The sequence below is a fragment of the Pinus tabuliformis genome, chromosome J, assembly GCF_031772625.1.
Source record: "Pinus tabuliformis cultivar Carrire ecotype Pingquan chromosome J, CPIR1, whole genome shotgun sequence".
Lineage (NCBI taxonomy): Eukaryota > Viridiplantae > Streptophyta > Pinopsida > Pinales > Pinaceae > Pinus > Pinus tabuliformis.
In genome coordinates, this window is record NC_142295.1 from 942,168,779 (window position 1) to 942,194,414 (window position 25,636).

The window sequence follows — 25,636 nt, forward strand, 5'->3', positions numbered from 1 at the left end:
GTCTTTGATGGCCCTGGTGGCTTGATTGGCTAACGTCTCGGTTGATTTCTCCTTTGGCTTCCCTCTTTTCAAACTTCCTGTAGAAACAGTTCGCTGGCTTCCTGTAGAAACAGTCCTCTGTCTTCCTGTAGAAACAGTCTGCTAACTTCCTGTAGAACCAATTTTCTCTGATTTTGCTTGCTTGGCTGGGGGTGCCTTCTCCTTGAACTGTGTTGTGGCTGTCTTGGGTGTGTCCCTACTTGTTTTTTTTCTGACCAGTTTTCTGTATCCTTACTTGGCTCTAGCTACTACACTTCAATTTCAATTGGCGGAACACTGATTCAGACGTGCGCTCTAATTTTATGATACAAAGATTGATCCCAAATCAGGACCTTTCTGTTTCCTTGAGAACAATGTGTGTGGATTTGCACTTAATTTTAGCAATCATAAAGTATAAAGCGAGCTATTGTATCTAACCCAGCTTCCTTGTAGTAAGCTGCAAGTTGATCCTGGATGTCATGCCAGGATCCATCAAGAAAAGCTAAATCCATCAAAAATGCAGCCTGGTCAAGAGCCACCTGAGCAGGTGCCTTCCCCTTTTGAATATCCTCACGCCTTCCCTCATCTGTAACTCTTTCTCTCATGTATTCAATTTGTTCGTCTCCCCAGCCTGCAATTTTAGCAACTTCCTCATATCTGCAGCCTATTGTCCACCACGGTAATTTTAATGCTACTTTGGCAGCATCCTTAGCTTCAAGCTTACGACCAATGTTCAAAAAAAAACTCTGCATTAAACACAAATGGCCGACCAAATCCAGGAAAGTGCTTCCTATTCACGTAAAGCTCTCCTGTCACCAATGCAGAAACCTGGTCGCCTCTTTCCAAATGACCCAATGCAATACGCTCAAATACATCTGGAAACAATGCAACCTTCTTTGTCAAATAAACATCAAGATTTCCAATTTTAGATTCAGCTACATCCCCTTGTTTATACAATTTCTTGCCAGCATCTCCTGAAGCAGCATAGAGGCTATTTGCTGCGTCCTCATAGCCATTCCAATCTTCTTCTACCAGAATCCTAGGAATATATTGATCCACATGCAAGACTTCAAGAGCTTCATTTTCAATTTGAAATCAGTGGCTTACAGTCTTAGCTAAACGTGACACACCATACTTCTGAACTCGTACAACGGGCATCTCCATGCCTTCTGGACTGGTTGGCCATCTTAGAAGAGCTGTGAAAGCACCTGATTGGTCTTCTGACAGTGGTATTGCAAGAGGAATTATACCCCGTCTAGCATAAGGAGGGACAAGTTTTTCACCCTTGGCCATATGATAATTGTCCATCTTTCTTCAAGCTCCAAACTTGATGAAGAACCTTAGGCTTCTCTGCTCTGGAAGTCTCTGCTGCACTTTCCTGTAGAAGACCCCACCCGTTTCCTGTAGAGTGTGATTCTGCCTTTGAGTGAGCCCGATGCACGAGTGAAATTCGAGAACAGGCCGCAAAGCTCCATGGAGGTTGATGGGTTAACCGATTGTGGGAGCAGAGGATGCATACTTCAGCTAAGAATGTCACAAATGCAAATTAATCAGCGGATGGTGAGAGTCAGCCGAGCAATTTTTTAATTACGGCATGATTTGTGGTGAGGGAGTGAAGTGGCCAAGTGTACGTGGCCACATGCAACTAGAAGTTTTGTTCCTGAACTCTGTGTTTTCCCCCTGTAATCACTGTCGTGGTTTAAACAACCAACACTCCTTGTTGCTTTAATTTTCACGTAAGTCAGCTATCCACGTGTACTGCGTGACTTCCAGCTGAGTGCTAGAGAAGACAATCGGTTGAGCCTTGCTAATCCGTGGCTTAATTCCACCATTCCATCAATTCATGCAGTTTTCAAATTAAATTTATGCAATAGAAGAATGAGATCAGTCACATACCTCGAAGTTGAATGGTTGCCGTGAGCTGCTGTGGCCTGTCATTGCTGCATGCATTGGTTTTTCTGATTGCATGTGGCTTGGCTGCTGATATTTGATTGCTTTTCCTTGTGCAGGTGTCCTCTGGCCAGATCTGAGCTGCATGCAATTGTTTCCACGTTCAGATCTGCACCTTCAAGCTGCTGCTGCTGCACGGTCACAAAACCAGAACTTGTTTTCGCCATTGCTCTCAAACGGTAAACTGGATTGATCTGAAACTTGGTGAGCATGTTCCTATCATCATTATGCATCTCCCATAGCAAAATCGTGATCAATGGATGCACGGATTTCAAGAAAAATGGAAAATGGCTGAAGATTTCAGAGCTCGATTTCTCAGAAACCGTGCATCGGAATCAGCTGAAACTGCTTGGGTAGGTTAATATCGCCCATGTGCATCTCCCCATGAAACAGGTTTTGAAATGGATGCACGGATATGGAGAAAATGCAAAAATGGCTGATGGTGATGGAGGCTGATTTCTTGGAAACCGTGAACCGGAATTGGCTGAAACTGCTCAGGCGTGTTGCCATCACCCTTGTCCAATTCCCCATAAAACGGTTTGTCAAATGGATGCATGGTTTTCAAGTTATGGCAAAAACAAATTTTGTTCTATGGATTTTTGCTTCAAGGCACTTTGCATGTGTTTGCATGGAAGGGAAAACTGAGCTTGGGCTGTGATGCAGGTATGGAGATGATGGAGGAGGAGTTGGAAGATTGCATGAGGGCTTCTGAACCCTTGAGGAAGCTACAATGTTCGCCAAACCACTTTTTGAAATCCATGTCTAGTTTCCCACAATTTCTACAGGAAGTTCCTGTAGAAGCACAATGAGAAGCACAAGGAGGTGGAAAAAATGATGGATAAAGGCAAGGGATGGACACACAAGTGCTTGTAGGCCTAATCAATAGATTCCCACCATCAGATTCACTTTTGAAATTGGATTTGGCTCGTCCAAAGGTTCTATAGGATGTTTCCTGTAGAAATACAGAGCTTCCTGTAGAAGGCACAAGAGAAATTCCTTTGATCTTGATTTGAGTGCTCCTTCTATCATGAAACGTCCTTCTTGCAACCTGCAATTAGCCAATGGAATTAGTTTCATTTTTCTTTTTCTTTTTCTCTTTTTTTTTTGAAAAACAACTAGGGCGCCTCATGGAGGTTTTCGCCCTAATTGCCTGCCTTGGGCGCCTCCAAGGGAGGTTTTCACCCAAAGATCTTATTCTCTTTTCTCTTTTTTTTTCCAACCCATTGACCGCCTCATGGAGGTTTTCAATCAATGAGCCAATCTAAGGCGCCTCCGAGGAGGTTTTCACCTTAGATTTCTATTTTCCTCTTTTTTCATTTTTTTCTTTTTCTTTTTTTCTCTTTTTTTCTTTTTTCTTTTTTTTCCTACCCTACCCTACTTGAAAAACAAAATCATTTTCAAGTATAAGAATACTTCCAATGGAGCCATGTGCACATCGAGATTAGAGAAAAAATGATGTGGAGGCTCGAAATGCATGCTTGGATAGGTATCCAGATCTCAGGGACCAAATGGTCTGACCTTGAAGGGATCAAACATAGTTGAGGAAGAGAGTACCGCTGCAACTTAGTGACCTTCTGAAACCATATCTCAATATAGCTTTGATATCCTTGGTTCTTTTGCTGATCTGGATCATGTTTCATGTCACCTTCTAACATGACTTTCTCATCTTCCTCTTTTTGAAGATCTTTCTCCTAAATACATGGAAGATTTGATGGTAACCATGATGAAGCTTTCTCGATCTCTGATTCTGATCTCTTCTCTTCATCAAGTGCAGCCCATGGTTCTTTGATCTCTTCTTTTGAATATTCTTTTGCTGGATGTGATCCTTCACTGCTTTCAAGATGATCTCTTTTTTGCAATGCTTTTCCTGAGCTATGGTGAAGATCATTGAGCTCAAGAGGAGTCATTTGCATATGTTGTGCCTCAGATTTGCAATGGGGTTGAGCTGCTCCATTGTATGGCTTTGGAAATGGTATGGGTAGTTGAGTGGAGGTGTGAAATTGAGATGGAGATGGATGGCATTGTGGTTGGGTAGGCATTGGGGGTTGCCTTGGTGGAGGAGGAGGTGATGGTTGTGGATGAGCAGGTGGTGGAGGAAAATGAGCGGGATGAGAGTTGTACTGGGGCCTCCACTCCTGATAAGGTGCATTCCACTGAGGCTGTGGCTGAGCATAAGAGTGAAATGAATGAGCAACTGGTAGGGCATAATATGAATCTGTGAAGGAACAAGGAGAATATGACCAAGGAGGAGGTGTAGACCAGGAAGGATGAGCAGGGGGACCCCAAGAAGGCATGAAAGTGGCTTGATAGGGGTCATAATAGGTCTCGGGTGTCCCTTGCAGTTCTTGCTGGTAAGATCTAGGTCCATGCGGCCAACTTTGGTTCATGTAATAGAGTGATTCAGTGGCTCCTTTGGCTCTCTGATATGCAGCTTTGAATCTGGGTAAGGAAGGGCACTGATCTGTAGGATGGTATTCTTCACAGACAAAACACACTTCTATGGAGTACAATGGACATTCGTTCCTAGGATGCTTTCTAGTGCACCTAGGACAAAAAATGGCCAAAGCCCTCTTGGCTTCTTCTTGCTTCTTTTGGATCCGCAAGGAATCCAGTTGCATGGCAAGAAACTGCCTCATATCACTCTTGAAATCTTCGATCTGATTTGCAAATTCATTTTTGGATAAGGTACTGCTCCCAACATTTCTGCTTGTAGCCATTTGCTCCAGAGGAATGGTTTCTTCTTCTTCTTCCCTAGAGGTTCTTTAAATATGCCTTGATGTCCACCCAAGGGTTCTTTAATCACAGCCATCGAAGAAGAGAGAACGTTGGTTGTGTGAAGCAGTGGGGGTGTTGTGCAATCATTTTTTTTTTAACTTATCTCTACTCCTACAGGGCATGAAATGAAATCTTTTTGGTTGATTTTTTCTTTTTTCCTACTTCTACCTGCAAAACTGAAATAGATTGAACTACAACTAACTATCTTGCTAAAATGAAAATGCGGAATTGAAATGAAAGCAAGAAAGGACTAATCTATTTTGCTCAAATGAAATTGCAGGAATGAAATGCTAGGCTACGCTTGTAGAATTGAAATGCTAATCTACACTTGCAGAAATGAAATTGCGGAATTGAAATGCTAATCTATGAAAGCAAGAAATGCTAATCTATGAAAGCGGGAAATACTAATATACTTTTGCATAAACGAATTGCATAATGGAAACGAAATAAACTACTTAGAAGAAGATTGTAGAGGAAAATAGAAGAAAAGCGACAATCACCAATACTCTGACGCTTCCCCGGCAACGGCGCCAAAAAGATGGTGGGCTCCAGTATTGTAGCAATAATGCTACAACTCCTGGAGCTTCCTATCTCTAATTTTATCAACCCAGTAGTTCGTAACAAACTTGGAAGCGACGGTGTTGTATGCACAAGTACTAGCTCTTGCCGCAGTTGTCACTTGGTCAGCTGGCACAAGTCCGCTAGGGGCTCAAGCCAACTTCTATGAGCTCTTAGAAGAAGCTTTTTAACTGATGGACGAAAGCTAACTCAAAGGAAGCTAATCTACTTGCGGAAAGAAACTGAAAGCCAAGAAGAAATACAAACCCTAGCAAACCCTAATTCTACCAACTAGTCCTACTGATGCAAAAATGAGAATGCAAACTACGAGAAGAGATGCCATTACTTCTAGGAAGGTAAAATGCATGTATCTAAGTTATCACTATCTGAAGAAAACATCTTTTTTTATTTTTGTTTAAGTTATTAGAATTATCATGCATGTGCTTTTAACTATTTTTGACTGTGCAGAGGTGGATCAGGGAAGAGAAATGCTTGGGAAAGGTTGGGAAGGTACAGAGAGGGTCTAAGGGATCCCTAACACCCTTCCAGAGAGTCTCACAAAGTTTGGCTGCCAAGGAACCGTGTTTATGAGCTTCTACAGGAAGTCTGCAGGGGTTCTACAGGATGTTCAGAGATTTCTACAGGATGTTCTGAAAAGAGGATTTTGGAGAATGGATGGAGGGAAAAAGGTGGAGGAACGAGTATGGAGGTGAAATAGGGGTGTGAAGAGGCCTAGGACTTGGTGGATGAGGCTAAGGAGCGATTGGATTTGTTCAAGGGAGAGTGAAGCAATGTTGCACAAAAATTAGGGTTTTGGGAGCGAATGGCAAACGTGAAGCAAGGGTTCTAAGTAGAGGGTGGAGTGGATGGTGCTGATGGAGAATAAGCAGATGAAGGAGTGTTACAGGTGCTCTGCAAGTCATTTTTCCAATCTGAACCAACAAAACTTATAAATTCAAAGACCTAGTTACGTTGACCTAATTTGCTAGCTGTTAGTAAAGAGAATGAACAGAAGTGTGACCTGCAATGAAACCATGTATTTTAACTCATGCAAATAAGCAAATGAAAGTTTGAACTTGTAACCAACTTCTACACATGAAAGTCAAACAATAGTGATTGCATGGCAAAGCAAAATCAGTGTTTTTGTGGGCAGCAAAGTCATCCTAGTCACAGCTCCTGATCCCACTAAGGGAGAGGTGAAACCACAGATGTTTGATGGCCCTTTTCTTGAAGCTTTTTCTGTTAACAACCTGTCAACTAAATCTGAGCATGAAAAGCTATTTTACACATAAAAAAACAAACTAAATAACACAACAAGAGTTAGATCTAAATAGCAGATTTTATTCTAAGAATGCAGCAAAAACACATAAAGATAATCAAAGGAGGTATTGGGCGCTTGAGATGGGCCCAACCCCAAGAGCTACAGCCTCCTAAGAGAGATTTAGAGCTGGTGCAAAGCTGGATTCATCTTTATTAATCAAGAAATGAAGAGTTACATCAAAACTGTCCACAAGGAGAGCTTGAGAATGAGCTGAAAGCAAAGCTAATCTATTGCCTAAAAATCGAACTACAAAATGACTACAACAAGACTATGAAATGACTAACTACCAGCTACAAAATGACTAACCACTAGCTAACCCAAAATGACTAACTGAAATGAGGTCTTAAGCCCTCTTATTTATACAATTTGAGGACCCAACAGTCCTCCTAAAATTTAGGGACTTGGCTGCCCAAGACTTGTAGTTAACAGCAGTCCTACTTGACTTGCTTGGCTGCCCTTGTGCTCATTGATTTGGTGGCCTTTGAACTCCGAGCTGATGGTGGAGAATTCGAGGTAAGGGCCCATAAATGAGGGGGACACCTTCCTACAAATCCTCTAGCTTGTTCTCCCACGAATTTGGCTGCCAAGTGCTCATTAAGACCTTCAATTTTGTCTCCAAGTGGACCAAAAAGGCTACACAAAGCACCCATTAGACTTGTTGGCATAATGACTAACCAAATTCACTCTATTAACATAAAAATAATCAAAAACATGCAATAAACCAATGAGAATGGTGGATTAAGTCAACTTAGGAGGTTGAATGAGCCCAAATAATTGTCCATTTTTGGGGCTCATCAAGCTGTTGAATCTACAAGTAAAAATCTAGAGTTGTTGTCATTATCTCTTCTTGTTGGTGAAGTTATAGATGATGCATATTGCTTGAATTTCATGTGTAAATTATGATGTTGTTGATGCTTGAGAATATATGTTGTTGTGTTTCAAAAGATCTATATGTCTTTGATGTACGTGGATTGTGGCTCTTCCTACAAATAGAAATATCATGTTGACCTTTATGATATGAGGTCAAGGGGACGAGTTTCTGATAGAAATTTATTGCACTTCTACTTCAGTACTTAGTGATGCTTTAAAGAATTACATATTTGGTCACATGGTGATACTGATGAAGATTGATGCTACATTTTCCTATCTTACTTCATGATGATGATGTTCATGTTGCAGGATCCTATATGGTGTATGATGATTGTTGAAGACTATCATGATCTTGCTACCTCACTATTGAGGTATTTGGTTTTGGTTATAAGTTCCACATCTGTCTCTTGATGTAAAGGTCATGTAAAAACCCATGATGTAATAATTGTAATATTCAATCATGTTTGGAATATTGGGGGTCAAACCAATTATATATATAATCCCATTTTGGGCGTTTGATGTAATGTTAAGTCAAATATTTAGCCTCACTATGTGGGTGATTGATGTAAGCATGAGCCCTTGGTGATAGGAAAGGTCATTCTTGGTTGAGTCATAAAGTCATGTACTTCATTGAAAATCTTCTAGAATATTTAGCATATGCTTAGGGGGAGCATGGCTAGTTTTCATATTCCACGGATCAGACCTACAATGATACTCTCTACAAACGGAGAAATAAGTCTTCTTTTAGCATTGGCCAGCCCTTTGCTCTAGATGTAAAAGGGTGAGAGTAACTTGGTCTTTGGAGAAGAATTATTGGAGAGAATCTTGGTATGTCTATAGACGTGTTTACATGTATCTACAAAGGTATCTATAGGTGGTGGTAACCGAACACCAAAGTGGTTGCCATCAAGTCCAAAGGGAGATATTATTGGCATTATGACTAATGTGTTGTCCTTGATGGAAACCTACTTGATAATGATGTCAGCATGATGGTTATGAAGATTATACTAGCGACATAGAAAAAGGAATATCAATTCAGAGATAGAGGGATGATAAAGGTGAAGTTTAGGAAAGTATACACGGGTCCTGTGAAGAAAAGTCGCATACATATGCAGGTATGATGCAGAGAAGCTACCTACAGTTTCTACACAATGGTATTATGAATACCAGTGGTCTTTACCATGGCATTGGCACATAGTAATGAGTGTGACAACAAATATTTGATCCTATCAAAGAAGTCCATCAACATTACTAAGGGATTGGCCTAAGGTATTGGCTAAGGCTTATACTATATAAGGAGATGGTGATAAAGTGTTAGAGTGTGTATGTGATGGATTATTTATGAATGACTTGATCTTAAATAGGTGTGCACAAGGGAGCATGGATATGGATTAGATCTAATAGATGTGAAATGAGAACATATTGGATAATATATTTAGGGTTTGATAGATTTGTGATGATGATATTATGATGTGTCTGTAACAATTTGTATGCCAATATTTGGGTTTGATAGATGTTGTGTTGTGAAGTGAGGGTATGATTTAGTGATTACAAATATGTATGCTAGTTTTCCATTCAGAAGTTGTGTACATACGTGGATTTGCTTCTAGGAGGTCACGTCTATATTTTGTAGTATGGACAAATTTCTACACACGTGTGGTGAATGATAAGTGCGTACATATGCAAAAGTGATTTATAAGAGTCACATGCATCTATTAGGGTTTTGCAGTATGAGTTGTTAATGATGTATGTTCAGTTCTATTATGTTTGTTGTTGTCTTTCAATGAAGTCTCTCTTATGATAATATGTGTTTGATAGTGTCGACTGGCTTGAATTGTTTATGGAAAGATATGTTGAACCAGATGATGCTATTATGTGATGATCTATACTTGATTCAGTGATATGTGATAGGTTTAGTATGTGATTCATTTATTGATTCAATGTGACAATGATTTAGACTTAGTGGTTCAATATGTAGAGATTTGTATGCATTTCCTCTTAAGGAGAAGCACGTACATATGTGAGTATGACTCAAAACAGTAGCATATATATTATGACATATGGTTTCTCAAGGTTTGTAGTAGAAGTAGTTGGATTTTGTGATGGGTAACAATGTTTGGCTTTTGATGAGTAGTTGTGCATTGATATTATCTAGTTGTATTGATTGATCAAGATTGAGTGATTTCTTTGATGATTCAGTTGGTTCAATGGTTGAGTGATTTGATATAGTGATTGGTTTCAAAATTGTTATTGGATATTGGGCTTAAAAGATGGTAGTGGGTCCAGTCTAAAAGTATGACGGAAAGTGACCTACAGGTTTGATGTTGTGATTCAGGAGGATCCAATATGAAATATTATGAAACATGGTCCATAGAGGTGTTGAGGGTTGGACCCTTCAGTGAGGGAGTTGAAGCTTCATTCTAGTTTTAGGTGGTAAATCTGATTAGGGGGTTGGAGCTCCCTTCTGGTGGGTGTCAGTAAACAAGATCAAGGGGTTGGAGTTCCCTTCCAGTGCGTTCTGGAGAATGAGAGAAGGTTGTGGCCTTTTGTAGGTGAATGTCTACATACTAGTATGAGTCTTCTCCACTACAATATATTAAGATGTTTTCCTTTACAATAAAATATGAAGACAAATACGATGACAATGGTGGTTTTCTCCCACATTGGGTTTCCACCTAAAAATCCTAGTGTCTTCATGTGTTGATGTGTTTCTTATGTGTGAAGTTTTATTCTTTTCTTACTGCTCATTGTTATTGTTTAATTAAAGGCTAATAAAGTAGTGAGACATTCGTTAAATTAGAAGAGATAATGAAATATATGAAAATTTATTTAACCAGATATATGTGTTTTTCCTTCATCATAGTCGTGTACATACGCTAGTTTACTTAATGACAGTAGCATACAGAAATTTGAATAAGAAATTGAAAGGTTTAAGTGATTTTTAAAATATTGATTCACCTCCCCCTCTCTCAATATTTCCCAACATCTGGAATCAAAGTAGGTCCCTCAGTAGAAGCTTGATCACTTAAGGGAGAATCTGTTAAGATGAGTAGTTAAGAAGAAGTATTTTCTATCGAGCCATCTTTATTTAATGGGACTAAATTTTTCTTTTGGAAAGTCAGAATGAGGGCATACTTGCAGGCACTTTCTACATATTTATGGGCAATTGTTGAAGGTAGATATCAATATCCAACCTCGATTCCCACATATACTACAGGGAAGAAATAGTATGAAACCAATGCAAAGGTTTTAAATGCCATCTTGGAAATCTTGGTCGAGTCAAACTTTTTGAAATTCATGTAGCTGAACACTGCAAAGGCAATGTCGAATAATCTTATCCAAATTTATGAGGGTGGCACAAAAGTAAAAGTGTTAAAATTCAAACATTTAGAATTCAATATGAGACACTTAAAATAAATAATGATGAAAGCATTGCAGAATATTTCCTTAGATTAGATGAGATTGTTAATTCAAAGAGAAATCTTGGTGATGAAATAAAGGATGCTACTATTGTTGAAATTTTTTTGAGATCACTAACTTTGATGTTCGATTCCAAAGTCTTTGCTATTGAAGAAATGTAGGATTTGAAAAATCTCACTATTGAACAATTCCATGGGATCCTAACAATCTTTGAGATGAGAAAAGGAGGTCCATCAGATATTAAAGAAGCAACTTTTAAAGCCACACATAAAGGGAATGAGAAGGAATATCCCAAAGATATAAGCTATCAGGAAGAATAAAACTTTGTGAGGAGAATTCAAGTAGGAATTGGAAAATTCAGAGGTAAGCTTCCCTTTAAATGTTTTTCCTATGGAAGATTAGTCCACTATGCATCCAAATGTCCATATCGAGAAAATCATAAAGAGAATGGAAAGAATTTTGTTGAAAAGAAGTACTCTGAAAAGAAAATATTTTACTCTAATGAATATATTCATAGCACATCCGATGACTAGGAATATTCAAATTCAGATTCTAAGAGTCATTATCAAGTACTGATGGATCTTGAAGATCAATCAATTAATGAATCATATAGTTGGAGGTAGACGATTTAATGAAAGAACTAAAGGAGAATGATAAACTCATGAATACCAACAAAGAATTGGAAACAAAAGGAAACAATATGATTGAGAAAATAAACATGTTAAAGATGGAATTAGAAGCAACTAATAGAAGAACATAAAGCATGAGAAAACAAATTCAAAAAAGGAAAATCATTGTGAAACATTAGAATCTGATTTTATGACCCTAAAGGAAGATTATGAGAATATCAACAAGTGGGAAAAGGCATATGAGTCTCTGGAGAATATTATTAATGAACAATCCTCTCCTCTTATCAAGACTAGCATTGGGTACAATCTCATGGCTTTACATACACAACGTGATGACAAAAAACAATATAGTGTTGTTCAAAGGAAAACTGAATCAAGCCACACAAAAGAAAATATCCTAGATCAAGATCAAGATCAGTTCCTAGGCACAAAGGATGGTTTTATGGATATTGTTTATATTGTAACTCATTTGGGCATAAGGCCACTGATTACAGGTCATGTATGCAAAACAAAACCAGGAGATGGGATGAGTTCCAACACATAATTAGAAATTGCAAACAGATAGGGAGGAAGAAGGAACATCATTCAGAAACATAGGGAAGATTGACCCTACTGCAATCCATTATTTTTAAATCTTCTTCTGACAATGACAGCAGAAGTGATGTGAGGTACAAGACCTCATGAAGAGCAGGAGATGATTATCAGGTCCTCAAGATCAATGATGTATGATCTCAAGAGGAGTTATACATATGTATATCTTAATGATGATTCCCATGATTTGACATTCATGCTTCTTATATTATTGATAGTGCATACGATGTAGTAATAGTGAAACATGAACATACAAAACAAGTTCAGGGGGAGTTGTGGCTATGAAGGTTCAACATTTTACCTTATGTATGTGGATATTATGAAGTACAATCACATATATATGTGAGTTTTGATCTAGATAGTAGCGTATGTTTCTGTAAGAGGAAGAAACAGTGGGACAAACTTAGGAAGAGGTTCTAAAATTCTTCATTTAGTTATTATTTGGATTTCTAGTTCTGACAATGGTTGGTTTCAGTCTGTTGACACTCAAATACTACTTAGAAGTGGTATTGGCTTATGGTAGTTTATGAGTTGTTGTAGTATTACATTGTTGTTTTGGTCCTTTTAATGGCTTTATTGATTGATGAATATGGATATGATCAAATATAACAGTGAATAGTTGGCACAAGTTCAAGGGAATAATTTTCTATGCTTCTAATAGTGCATTGTTGGCATTATGATTTATTAAGAATTTCTTGTTGCATAATGGTGTTCATGAAAAGTATATATATCATTGGTGATGCCACTAAAGACACATATGGTTGCTGGGGTTTTGGATATTGTATAATTTATATTTAGCGAAATTGATTATGTTATATTGCTGTTAAAAATAGCAAGAAGAAATCATAATTTAATTTGTCCTTGAATTAAATTAGGAATCAGATCAAAATTGTATTCTCATAGAAACTTGTAATATTTAACTAAGTTAATTTGACTTAGTTGGATCAGTAAATTCGAGTTGGAAGTCTATCTAGATTCATGTAGAGTGATTCCTAAATTTTAGGGGTTTAGGTTGAGTTCTTTTATGTTGTAATTAATTAAATCAGTCTAACTAAGTTATAGTTAGTTAAACTAGTTCAAACAGTTGGAGGAACTAGTAGGAGGTCTAGTAGTGGGGATCAACTTCAGTGCATCTTCATTGATCCACCAGTTAACTGAATATTCACTGATAAATAACTCATGCATGTCAGTTCAGAGGAAGACCCAATTGAGATTAGAGTTCAAGGACAGTGTACTATCAGTTGTATAATTTTCCAAGTTGTACATATGGTGCATGCAATCAGTAGAAGGCCTATGATGGATTATGTAGTTATGAGCAAGGAATTTCCCAATTATATATGGGCTAATTCTCCCAGGAATTGAGCAAGGAAGTAAGGGCTTAGCAGGGAGAAAAATACGCTAAGTGTTGGCATGAGCTGGTTTGTGAAGCAGACAGAGAGATTGTACTTGTGTAGGAATTGTTTGGGTTGAACAAGCATTGTATTTTCTTCTCATATCTTCTAGCTAATGCAATATAGATAGTCATGGTTTTGATCAATTGCTTTCCCCAGAAAAATATTGCGTTATGTGCAATTGAAATTCTTCCTTTTCTACTTAGTGTTTTCATCGATCAAATTTGGTTTATGCTGATGAATAAATTAGATTCTTGTTATCATATCACATAAGCAGTTTAAATCTACAGTAAAAATCTACATGGTATCAAATTTGAATACATTATAGAAGTGGAGAATACGAATTTGTTGTGCAGGTGAAATTGAATTTGCAGCTTCATACTTCAAATTCAACATGATGTCATTCTACAGTTTGAGACTTGAGTATGCCCTCGAGGGCAGCACGAGTTACATAGCTTGGAAGGACAGGATGGAGATAGTGTTGGAAGACAATGGGATGAATGAATTCATAGATCATGATATTCCAAATCCTCCAACATTTGATGTTAAAGATCTGGCTGAATGGAGAAAGTGTGTGGCAAAGGCAAGAAGGATTATCCCAAAAGGAGTTCAAGATCATATTGTCTCGAATCTGCACGGCAAGGAAAATCCATTTGCAATGTGGAAGGCATTGACAAACCTATTTCAAAATAGAAGTGACCACAGGAAGTTGGCACTGAAGGAAAAGCTCATAAAGATCAAGATTGAGAAGGGCGACTCAATTCCGAAGTAATTGACCAAGTTCATCCAATCTCGGGATGATCTTGGAAGTGTCAGGATTACTATTGCTGAAGACGATATGGTGAGCCTAGCACTTCTAGGACTTCCCAAGAGTTGGCATAGTTACCAAGACTCAGTTAATGGGAGGGAGAAGCTACCAGAGTGGGATTGATTTTGATTCGACTTGGTACAAGAAGAGATTCGGTGGAACACCAGAAACTGATCCTCATCAAAGCATGATGATGAGGAGAATTGTGCCTTAGTTGGTAACGCACATAAAGGGAAGGGGAAGTCATCCTATTCCAAATCCGATTCTTGTAAGGGTAGCCAAAAGGATGACATGTCGAAGATCATTTGTTTTCACTGTCATGAGATGGTCGTTAAGAAGCCCTTAGGAGGAGCGACAGACGAAGCTTTTGCTTCACAATTCGAACTAGATTTTACCCTCATCGCTTGTATGGTGCCATCGATGATGGGTAATGTGTGGTACCTAGACAGTGGACCTTCATTCCATATGATCGGTAACAAAGAGCTCTTCAATAACTTGAAGGAGAAGGATATCCTGATGCATATCGAGATGGGTGATGATGGGAGGTATAGCCCAATTGGCATCAGTACAGTTACCTTTCAGAGGGAGATTGGTTTTTCCCTCACTTTGCGAGATGTTATGGATGTTACAGGTTTGAAGAAGAGCTTGGCTTTTATTTCCATATTGGAGGATAGAAGCTATGATGTGATATTTAGTAAGGGAAATGTGTTCCTTCATCACATAGCCATAGGACAGGTGAAGTGGATAGGGGTTCAAGTGAAGAACCTCTACAAATAGGAGGTAGAATATTGTGCTACTTTGAGCACTAAAGCAAAGAAGGTGTAGATCCGAGACATCGATGATTTGTAGCACAGGAGATTGGGTCACTTTCATCAGGGCGCTTTGAAGATCTTATAGAAAATTTCTACAAGGCTTCCCAAGGGTACACTAGAGCAAAGGGTGTACATTGGGGAAGTCCACCAAAGCTTCATTTCATGACAAATATAGTCGAGCATAGATGATCCTTGATTGAGTTCACTCAAATGTGTGTGGACCATTCTCGACAGCATCCATGACCAAACACAGGTATTATGTAATATTTGTTGATGGTTTTTCTCGTAAGTGTTGGATTTTCTTCATGCATAAGAAGGATCGTAAGTTTGCTAAGTTTTGTGAATTTAAAGCACTGGTCGAGAAAGATACTGACAGGAAAGTTAATTCTCTCAGAAGCAATAATGGTGGAGAGTATGTTTCAAATGAGTTTAAAAAATTTTGTGCATCAGAAGGCATTCGACGAGAGTTGATAGCACCTCATAACCCACAACAAAATGGGGTGGCTGAAAGGAAGAACATAAGTATTGTGGGAGCGGCACGAGCGATGTTGCATGATCATGGCCTAACATTACACTTGTGGATTGAAGCATGCAACACAACTATTTATTTGCAGAATATAAGCCCTCTTCGAATTCTCGCGATGAGTACACCAGAAGTGGATTTTTCAGTGAAGAAACCAGATGTGGCACACTTCAGGATCTTTGGTTCATTAGTCTACTGCCATGAACTTACCAAAGATGCATGGAAAAAGCTAGATCCAACAACTGAGTTGGGCATATTTGTGGAGTACACTAATACACCTCACAACTATCGAGTGTCCCTACCAACCAATAGGATGGCAGTGGTTCCTAGAAATGTGAAGTTCAATGAACAGAAGGCCTTGATACGTTGCCTTGAAAGGGAGCTTTAGCTACATGATGTTGAGCAGGTTTTAGGTCCAAAGGATGAATCTCAGGATGATGTGGAGCAACCACATGCAGAGGAGCAGGAAGTGGAAACACCCACTCATGCAGAGTCTTCTAGAGATGGGAGAAAGCACACCAGAGAAGCTAACAAGTTATTTCATGATGCTAGAGTGAATTTTGGAGCACTCACATCACAATGCAGGAAGAGGAGGTCACTAGAGGTACACTAGCTACATGGCTTTGATGAGCAGGAGTGTAGAGATTGAGCCATACTCTTTTGAGGAAGTAGTGCAGCAACCAGTTTGGCTTGATGCCATGGATGAGGAGTATGACTCCATTATCAGGAAAAATATTTGGGAAGTGGTACCAAGACTAGAAGACATGTCAGTGGTGAGTTGTATATGGATTTACAAGGTAAAGTAAGAAGATGATGGTAGTGTGGAGAAAAACAAGGCCAGGTTTGTGGTCAGAGGGTTCTCTCAGGTGCAGGGGATTGATTACGATGAGACTTTTTTGCATGTATCAAGGTACTCATCAATTACATCCATTCGAGCACTATCAACACAGATGGAATGGAAGATACATCATATGGATGTAAAGACAACATTCCTCAACGACATGATTGAGGAAGAGGTGTATATTGAGAAACCTAAAGGATTTGAGACCTTCAATAGAGAGTCACATGTGTGCAGACTCAAGCGAGTGTTGTATGGACTAAAATAAGCACCCCATGCTTGGTACACCAAGATTGATAATTATTTCACTAGGCTGGGCTTCACCAAAAGTGAAGCAGATGCAAACCTTTACATATTGTGATTGAAGGTAAATTGTTGATTATTGTTTAAATGTCAATTATTTGAATCTTATAGGTGATGATAAGTTGATCAAGTCTTACAAAGAGGATCTTGCAAGAGAGTTGAAATGAAGGACTTGGGGATCATGCACTAATTTTTGGAGATGGAAGTGTGGCAAGGAGATGAGGAAATGTTTGTCTCTCAGGGCAACTATGCCAATGAGATACTGAAGTATGGAGAGCAGTAAACCCATGGAGACTCCTATAGTTGGTAATTGGAGGAAGGAGGACGCTACTTCCAGCGAAGTAGTGTAGGCTATTATTTATAGACATCTTGTGGGTTCACTCATGTATTTAGTGAACACACGACCGAACATGTGTTATTCCGTTAAACAACTTAGTCAAGCTATGGTTAATCCAACCAAACTGTACTGGAAGGCAACCAAACATATGTTGAGATACCTCAGAGGCACCACTCAATTTGGTCTTTGGTACCAACAGACAGAGAGAGTGAAGCTTCAAGGCTTCACCAAACAGATTGGGTAGGGAGTCCATCTGTTAGGAAGAGCACATCAGGTGGTATCTTCAGTATTGGGTCGGAAATCGTTTCTTGGTACAACAAGAAACATAGATCAATTGCACTCAGTTCAACGGAAGCAGTGTACATGGTTTTTATTCAAGCAACTTGAGAGGCTATCTGAATGAGGAAGAGTCTTGTTGGTTTGTTTGGTCAGCAGATGGATCTTACAGTGATTTACTATGAAAATCAGAGTTGTATTAAACTCTTTGAGAATCTAATTTTTCATCATCTATCCAAGCATATTGATATCTGGTATCACCATATTTGAGACTATGTGCGGAGGAGAATCATGTTGGTGGAGTACATTCCTACAGGGGAGAAGGATGCAAATATTTTGACAAAGGGATTGTCAACATGCAAATTCAATTTTCACAGAGGTTGGATCGGGGTAGCAGATAATACTTTTCTTGTTGAGAGGGAGTGTTAAAAATAACAACAAGAAATCCTAATTTAATTTTTCCTTGAATTAAATTAGGAATTAAATTGAAATTATATTCTCATAGCAATTTGTAATAGTTAACTAATTTAATTTCACTTAGTTGGCTCAGTAAATTTGAGTTGTAATTAATTAACTCAGACTGGCCGAGTTATAGTCAGTTAAATTAGTTCAAATAGTTGGAGGAACTAGTAGGAGGTCTAGTAGTGGGGATAAGCTTCAATGCAGTTTCACTGCTCCACCAGCTAACTGAAGATTCACTATTAATTAACTCATGCATGTCAATTCATAGGAAGATCCAGTTGATATTAGAGTTCAAGGACAGTGTACTATCAGTTGTATAATTTTCCAAGTTGTACAAATGGTGCATGCAATTAGTAGAAGGCCTATGATGGTTTTTGCAGTTATGAATGAGGAATTTTCCAATTAAATATGGGCTAATTCTTTAGGAATTGCACAAGGAATTAGGGGCTTGGCAGGCAACATAATTGGTTAAGTGTTGGCTTGATCTAGTTTGTGAAGCAGAGAGATAGATTGTACTTGTACATGAATTGTTCGGGTTGAGAAAGCATTGTATTTTCTTCTCAGGTCTTCTGGTTAATGTAATATAGATAGTCAAGGTTTTGATCAGTTGCTTTCCCTAGAAAAATATTGTGTTATGTGCGATTAAAATTCTTCCTTTTCTACTTAATGTCTTCTTGTTGGTGAAGTTATGGATGATGCCTATTGCTTGAATTTCATGTGAAAAGTTGTTATGATGTTGTTGCTGATGCTTGAGAAGATATGTTGCTATGCTGCAAAATATCTATATGTCTTTGATGTACATGGATTATGGATCTTCCTAAAAATGGAAATAGCACGTCGACCTTGATGATATGAGGTCAAGGGAATAAGTTGTTGTTAGAACTTTATTGTACTTCTACTTTAGTACTTGGTGATGCTTGAAATTATTACATATTTGGTCACATGGTGATATTTATGAAGATTGATGCTACATTTTCCTATCATACTTCATGATGGTGATGTTCATGTTGCAGGATCTCATATGGTGTATGATGATTGTTGAATACTATCATCATCTTGCTACCTCACTATTGAGGTCTTTGGTCTAGGTTATAAGTGTCACATATGTCTCTTGATGTAATGGTCATGTAAATATGTATGGTGTAATAATTGTATTATTCAATCATGTTTGGACTATTGGAGGTAAATTCAATTATGTATGTAATCCCATTTTCGACATCTGATGTAATGTTGAGTCAAATAAGTAACCTCACTATGTGGGTGATCAATGTAAGAATGAGCCCTTGGTGATAGGAAAGGCCATATTTGGTTGAGTCATAGAGCCATGTACTTCATTAAAAATCTTCCAGAAGATTTAGCATATGCTCAGGGGGAGCATGGTTAGTGTTCATATTCCGCAGATCAGACCTACAGTGATCCTCTATACAAAGGGAGAAAGAAGTCTTCTTTCAGCATTGGTCAACCCTTTTCCCTTGATGTCAAAGGGGGAGAGTAACTTGGTATTTGGAGAAGAATTCTTGGAGAGAAACTTGGTATGTCTACAAATGTGTTTACATGTATCTACAGGTGGAGGTAACCAAACACCAAAGTGGTTGGCATCAAGTCCAAAGGGGGAGATTGTTGGTATTATGACTAATGTGTTGTCCTTGATGGAAAACTACTTGATAAAGATGTAAACATGATGGTTATGCATATGCTACAGGTGAGATACACAAAGGAATATTAGTTCAGAGACAGAGGGATGACAAAGGTGAAGTTTAGGAAAGTATATGCAGGTCTCATGAAGAAAATGTGTGTACATACAGAGGTATGATGAAGATAAGTCATGTAAAATTTCTGCACCATGGTATTATTAATATCAGAGGTCTTTACCATGGTATTGGCCCATAGTAATGAGCGCGACAACAGATATTTGATCTCGTCAAAGAATACCATTAACATTACTAAGGGATTGGCCTAAGGTATTGGCTAAGGATTATAATATATAAGGAGATGGATATCATTTGTTAGAGTGTGTATGTGATGGATTATTTATGAATGACTTGATCTGAAATAGGTGTGCACCAGGGAGCATGGAAATGGATCAGATCTAATAGATCTGAAATGACCACATATTGGATAATTTGTTTAGTGTTTAATAAATATGTGATGATGATATTATGATGTGCATTTGTAACAGTTTGTATGTCGAGATTTGGGTTTGAAAGATGTTGTGTTGTGCAACGAGGGTATGATTCAGTGATTACTGATTTGTATGTTGGTTTTCCATTGAGAAGTTGTGTACATACGTATATCTACATCTAGGTAGTCACAAATATATTCTGTAGTATGGATAGATATGCACGTGGGTGTGGTGAATGATAAGTTTGCACATATGTGGAAGTGATTTATAAGAGTCACATACATCTACTAGAGTTTTGTAGTATGAGTTGTTAATGATCTTTGACCAATTATATTATGTTTGTTGTTGTCTGCCGATGAAGTCTCTCTTATGAGAATTTGTGTTTGATAGTGTTGGTTGGGTTGAATTTCTTATGGAATGATATGTTGACTAGGATGATGCTATTGTGTTGTGATTTGTATTTGGTTCAGTGATCTGTGATGGGTTCAATATGTGATTCATGTTGATTTATGGTAGCATTGAATGTGCTCTACGTCTCAAATTTTGCAGGGAGGCTTACGCACATCTATTCCAAAGAACCCTAAAAGAGTTTTGGTAAATTCCACTTGGATACAGTTTTATTAAAATAATAAATTATTTTTAATGGGTCCCTAAGTCTAAACTTAGGAATTTAAAATAGTTAATGGGTATTAATCTAACTATGGGTGTAACTTCTAGAAGAAGACGAGGATCAATCATAAATTATCTTAGCCATTGATTAGCTTCTAATATGGGCCATTGAATGTGAAAAAGAATATTATTTAAGGAGGCTTGAGGGTCATTTGGAAGACACACAGAGAATTGATCAATCATATTGAATTGTTGAAGCTAGAGGCAACGGAGTGATTTCGTACTGATCACACAGAGAGGGGAAGTGAGAGTTTTGGTTGGAGGATCTTCTCTGAAGCCAAGAATACTCAACAGAGAGGCAAAGAGACACATAGAGGCAACACAGTTCGAAAAGAGGGTCATATAGAGCCATGAAGGGCTCATGCAAGACCCACGCAGAGTAGCACAGAAGCCTTCCACACAAAGGTCCGAAATTTGCTGAGGAGGTTGACTTTCTGAGCTGGGAGGGCTGGAATCAGCTCCAAAGAGAAAATTAATTCCCAACATAGGTGACACAATGCCTTAGAGGTTGACGCAAGCCCACAGAGGGGCAGTGCAAAATTAGTAGAGGACTCATTAGTTCAGCTATCAAATTAGCTGGGACTTGCAGTGTAGAGTGAGGTAATCTCACTAATTTCTTCTGTCGAGTGATATTCTCTATACGAGATTGCTAGAAAGGCATCTAGAGCTTGTATTCAGAAATAAATTATGATTAATAATGAAAACCCTCATATCTACTGTACCGATTTTACCACATTGGGTTTTTCCAGGGACATTTGTCCAAAAAAAACTACGTCATTTGTGATATATCTCTCTATTGTGTAGTTTCTTGTTTTAGCATATTATTTTAAATGGTGTAGGCTGAAGTGTATGTATTTCAATGTTTTTCCTAGGAAACTGCAAATAATTTGTTCATGTAAATATAACAAGTAGGAGAAATATCATCAGTTGTTGTAGTAGGGATTCCAGTTTAAGGAATTTTCACATGGTATCAAAGCAGTGCAGGTGAGACAAGAAGACTAGTGCTAGAGAACCCAACGCTGAGTAGAGAAGGAGATTGAATAGTTGTAGGAGGCAGCAGTTCGAATCCCTAGAGGGATTGAGAATTCCAAGCCAGGAAGGTTGAATATTCGAGGAAATTCTCTCTCTAAGTGATTCGAAAGAGAGGAAGGGCTTGCAGATCAAAAACAATTCATGGCAGATCAAGCATGGTTGAGCCTTAGCGTGAGGAAGGGTTGGTGGGACACAATTTTTCTACAGGCAATTTGTTGGGCATAAAATCGTCAGAAGAGATAGGAGAAGCATGATTGAGGTAATTTCTTCCTTGGAGAATTCCTAGCCAAGGAATTCAAATTCTCACTAGCTGAGCAACAACAATGGGAAGCAGATCTATTGACTCCAATAGGGAGTGCGTAGGCTAGCCCGACAACAAAGAGAGGAGATTGGAGGTCATTCGACTTTCTCTTTGGCAAATATGGAAACCAGTGGGTTGAGAGATCAGGATAGGTTGGATGGGGCATCCAACTACATCATCTGGAAGGTAAGGATGCCATTCCTTCTAGATGAGGATTCTCTCAAGGCCTATGTCGACAACGTGGTGGTTGTGCCTACAAATGCAGATCCACTGAAGAAATATTAGGTAGAAATGGTGAAGGCCAAGAGGATGATCCTTGATGGAGTAAAGGATCATGTGGTTTGTCACGTCGCTAGAAGAGGTACCACTAAGGAGATGTGGGATGCCTTGGTAATGCTGTAACAAGGATATTCCAAGAAGCGGAAGATGTACTTAGAGCAGAAACTGATATCTACACAGATGCATAAGGGGGTGTGCATAGATTTGTTCCTCATGAAGCTTCAGGAGACCTAGGATGAGTTGGAAGTTGTGGGGTCAACACCTCAAGGTTATGAGATGGTAAGACGTGTAGGTTTTAACCCCATACAGAAATTACCTGCATACGAATTCTAAAACACAGAAAATAAACAATGCAAGAGCATAACACATAAAACACATATACATAGAGATTTTCCCTTGGATCCCAAAATCGGGACTACCAGCTTGATTTTTCATTATTTTCCTTTCAATGTTAACATATTTATACATGCCGAAGCATCCAATACCATGGACTGAAAACCATCACGTCCAAAACCATGGACCGAAAGCCATCGCATCCAAAACCATGGACCGAAAGCCATCGCGTCCAAAACCATGTGCGAAAATCATGCACAAAACCATAGGTAGGTCTGCCCAACCTAACATAGGGTCCAAAACCAAAACTTTCCAGGGTGATGCCCCGGACCCCATAAAGTGGGGTTACCTGCACCCTTCAAACCCCCTATGACTCCCCCCGCTACGCAATTGACGCAACGAAGGGGGGGCTCCGCCCCACTTCTAACCCCCCAGTTAACTACGTGGGCTAGTCGTGGAAAGAATATAACACAACCCAACATTCTCCCACTTGTTTTTTTCTTTCCATAGGGGGCTACAAGAGATCTTAGTCATTTATCCAGCCCTACAATGCCCATTGTTTCTCTACACCAGGAGAACTTCTTAGAGCTCACAGAGTGTCCACCTTTAGCAACAACACCTTTTTGTCTTCTATCATATCCCTCACAAAGTGATATTGAACATCAATGTGCTTTGTCTTTGAATGGTAAGCAGGGTTCTTTGCCAAGAAAATTTCACTTTGGTTGTCACAGTCTATCCTTATAGCTCCCTGTACTAACCCCGTACTTGAACACAATCTGTAAAACACAATCTCTACAACCAAAATGCTTCCTTGCTTGCATGAGTTGCTGCCATTGCCTCTGTAGTTGATAGTGCCACTACAGATTGTTTCTTACTCATCCAATTGACTGCACCTCTAAATAGGTTAAACACATACCCACTTGTATATCTTCTATGATCCAGATCTCCAACCCAGTCTGCATTAACAAAGCCACGAATATCCAACACTTTGTCCAATCCTGGTCTTCCTTGATAGCACAAATCATAATCACTAGTGCCATGGAAATACCTGAAAACCCGCTTCACTGTTGTCCAGTGCTCCTTCCCTAGTTTTGACATAAACCTGCTCAATACTCCCATTGCATGTACAATGTCTGGTCTAGCACAGACCATCACATACATCAGGCTACCGACTGCGCTTGCATATGAGACACGGGACATGTCCTCTTCCTCTTCTTGTGTGTCGGCACACTGTTTAGTAGATAAATTTACAGATATAGGAATAGGAACCTTCATCAGTTTACTATCCTGCATATTAAACCTCTGCAATATTTTCTCAACATACTTTCTTTGGTTTAACCAGAGCTTCCTCTTTGTCTGATCTCTTTTAATTTCCATGCCCAAAATATAGTTTGCAGCACCAAGATCTTTCATGTCAAATTTGGAGGACAAATGGGTCTTCAAATCCTGGATAATTTCTTTGTCATTTCCAACCAACAACATATCATCCACATAAAAGACCAGATAAATAACACGGTCACCAATTAATTTAAAATACACACAGTAATCTACTTTGCTTCTGGTGAAGCCAAGTTCCCATATAAATGTATCAAATTTAAGATACCACATCCTTCGTGATTGTTTTAACCCATACAGAGACTTCTTTAACTTGCATACCAGTTCTTTCTTACCCTTCACCGCAAAGCCTTCAGGTTGCTTCATGTAGATCTCCTCTTCTAGATCCCCATGAAGAAATGTTGTCTTCACATCCATCTATTCTACCTCAAAATCAAAAGCAGCAACAACAAATAAAAGTAATCTAATAAAAGCTACCTTGGCAACAGGAGAAAAAATATCACCAAAATCAATACCGACACCTGGGAATAACCTTTTGCTACCAACCGAGCTTTGTATTTCTCCACCTTTCCTTCTACATTTATCTTCTTCTTGAACACCCATTTGCTGCCAATGGGTTTCCTTCCAGCTGGCAACTCCGCCAGATCCCAAGCCTCATTTTTGTGTAAAGATGCCATTTCATCAACCATGGCCTCTTTCCAAAGTTTTCCATCCTCTCGATCTATTGCTTCCTTCATAGTTCTGGGATCATCATCAGTAATAGATAAAGAAAAATTTGAACAGAAATTAGATGGACTATACCTTTCTGGCTGCCTTCTTTCTCGAACTAATCTTCTTACACCCAGAGTTTGTGGCTCTTCATCTTTTGCTTCCTCCTTTGTTGTAGAGTTTGATTCCTCCTCCTTTAGCTCAAACTCTATCTTCTCGGGTTCCTTTGGTTGGACTTCATGTTTAATAACATCTTTCACCTCTCTAAACACCACATCTCAGTTGTACACAACCTTCCTTGTTACTGGGTTCCAAAGCTTATAACCCTTTAAACAATTCTTATACCCAATAAAGATGCACTTTTTAGATTTACTATCCAACTTGGTTTGTTTCTCCTTTGGAACATGTACATATGCATCACATCTAAATACCATCATATGTGAAAGAGAGGGTTACTTACCAGTCCATACCTCTTGTGGAGTCTTATACTCCAATGCTGATGAAGGTGATCTGTTGACCAGGTAACATGTTGTATCCACCGCCTCTACCCAGAATTCCTGTCCTAACCCGGCACCACTGAGCATGCTTCTTGCCCTTTCCATCAATGCCTTATTCATTCTTTCTACAACTCCATTTTGCTAAGGTGTATATGGAGTAGTCTTTTGTCATGTTATACCACACTTCTTACAGAATTCTTCAAATTCCTTACTGCAAAACTCTCCACCATTATTTGTCCTCAGCACCTTTATCTTCTTCTCTATCTGGTTTTCCACTAGAGCCTTAAATTCTTCAAAATTGTCAAAGACTTCAAATTTCTTCTTAAGGAAATATATCCATGTATTCCTTGAGAAGTCATCTATAAATGATACATAGTACACAGGCTTACCTAGTGATGGAACCTTCACAGGTCCAAACACATCATTGTGCACAAGCTCTAATATATGTTTCACCCTCTTACCACCAGAGGGGAAACTC

General features: G+C 38.8%; 1 pseudogene; it reads right to left on the reverse strand.

Annotated features, from left to right (window-relative positions):
- Nucleotides 1-256: 256 nt before the first annotated feature.
- Nucleotides 257-1,326, reverse strand: LOC149229888 (protein IN CHLOROPLAST ATPASE BIOGENESIS, chloroplastic pseudogene; annotated as a pseudogene).
- Between the last annotated feature and the right edge of the window lie 24,310 nt (nucleotides 1,327-25,636).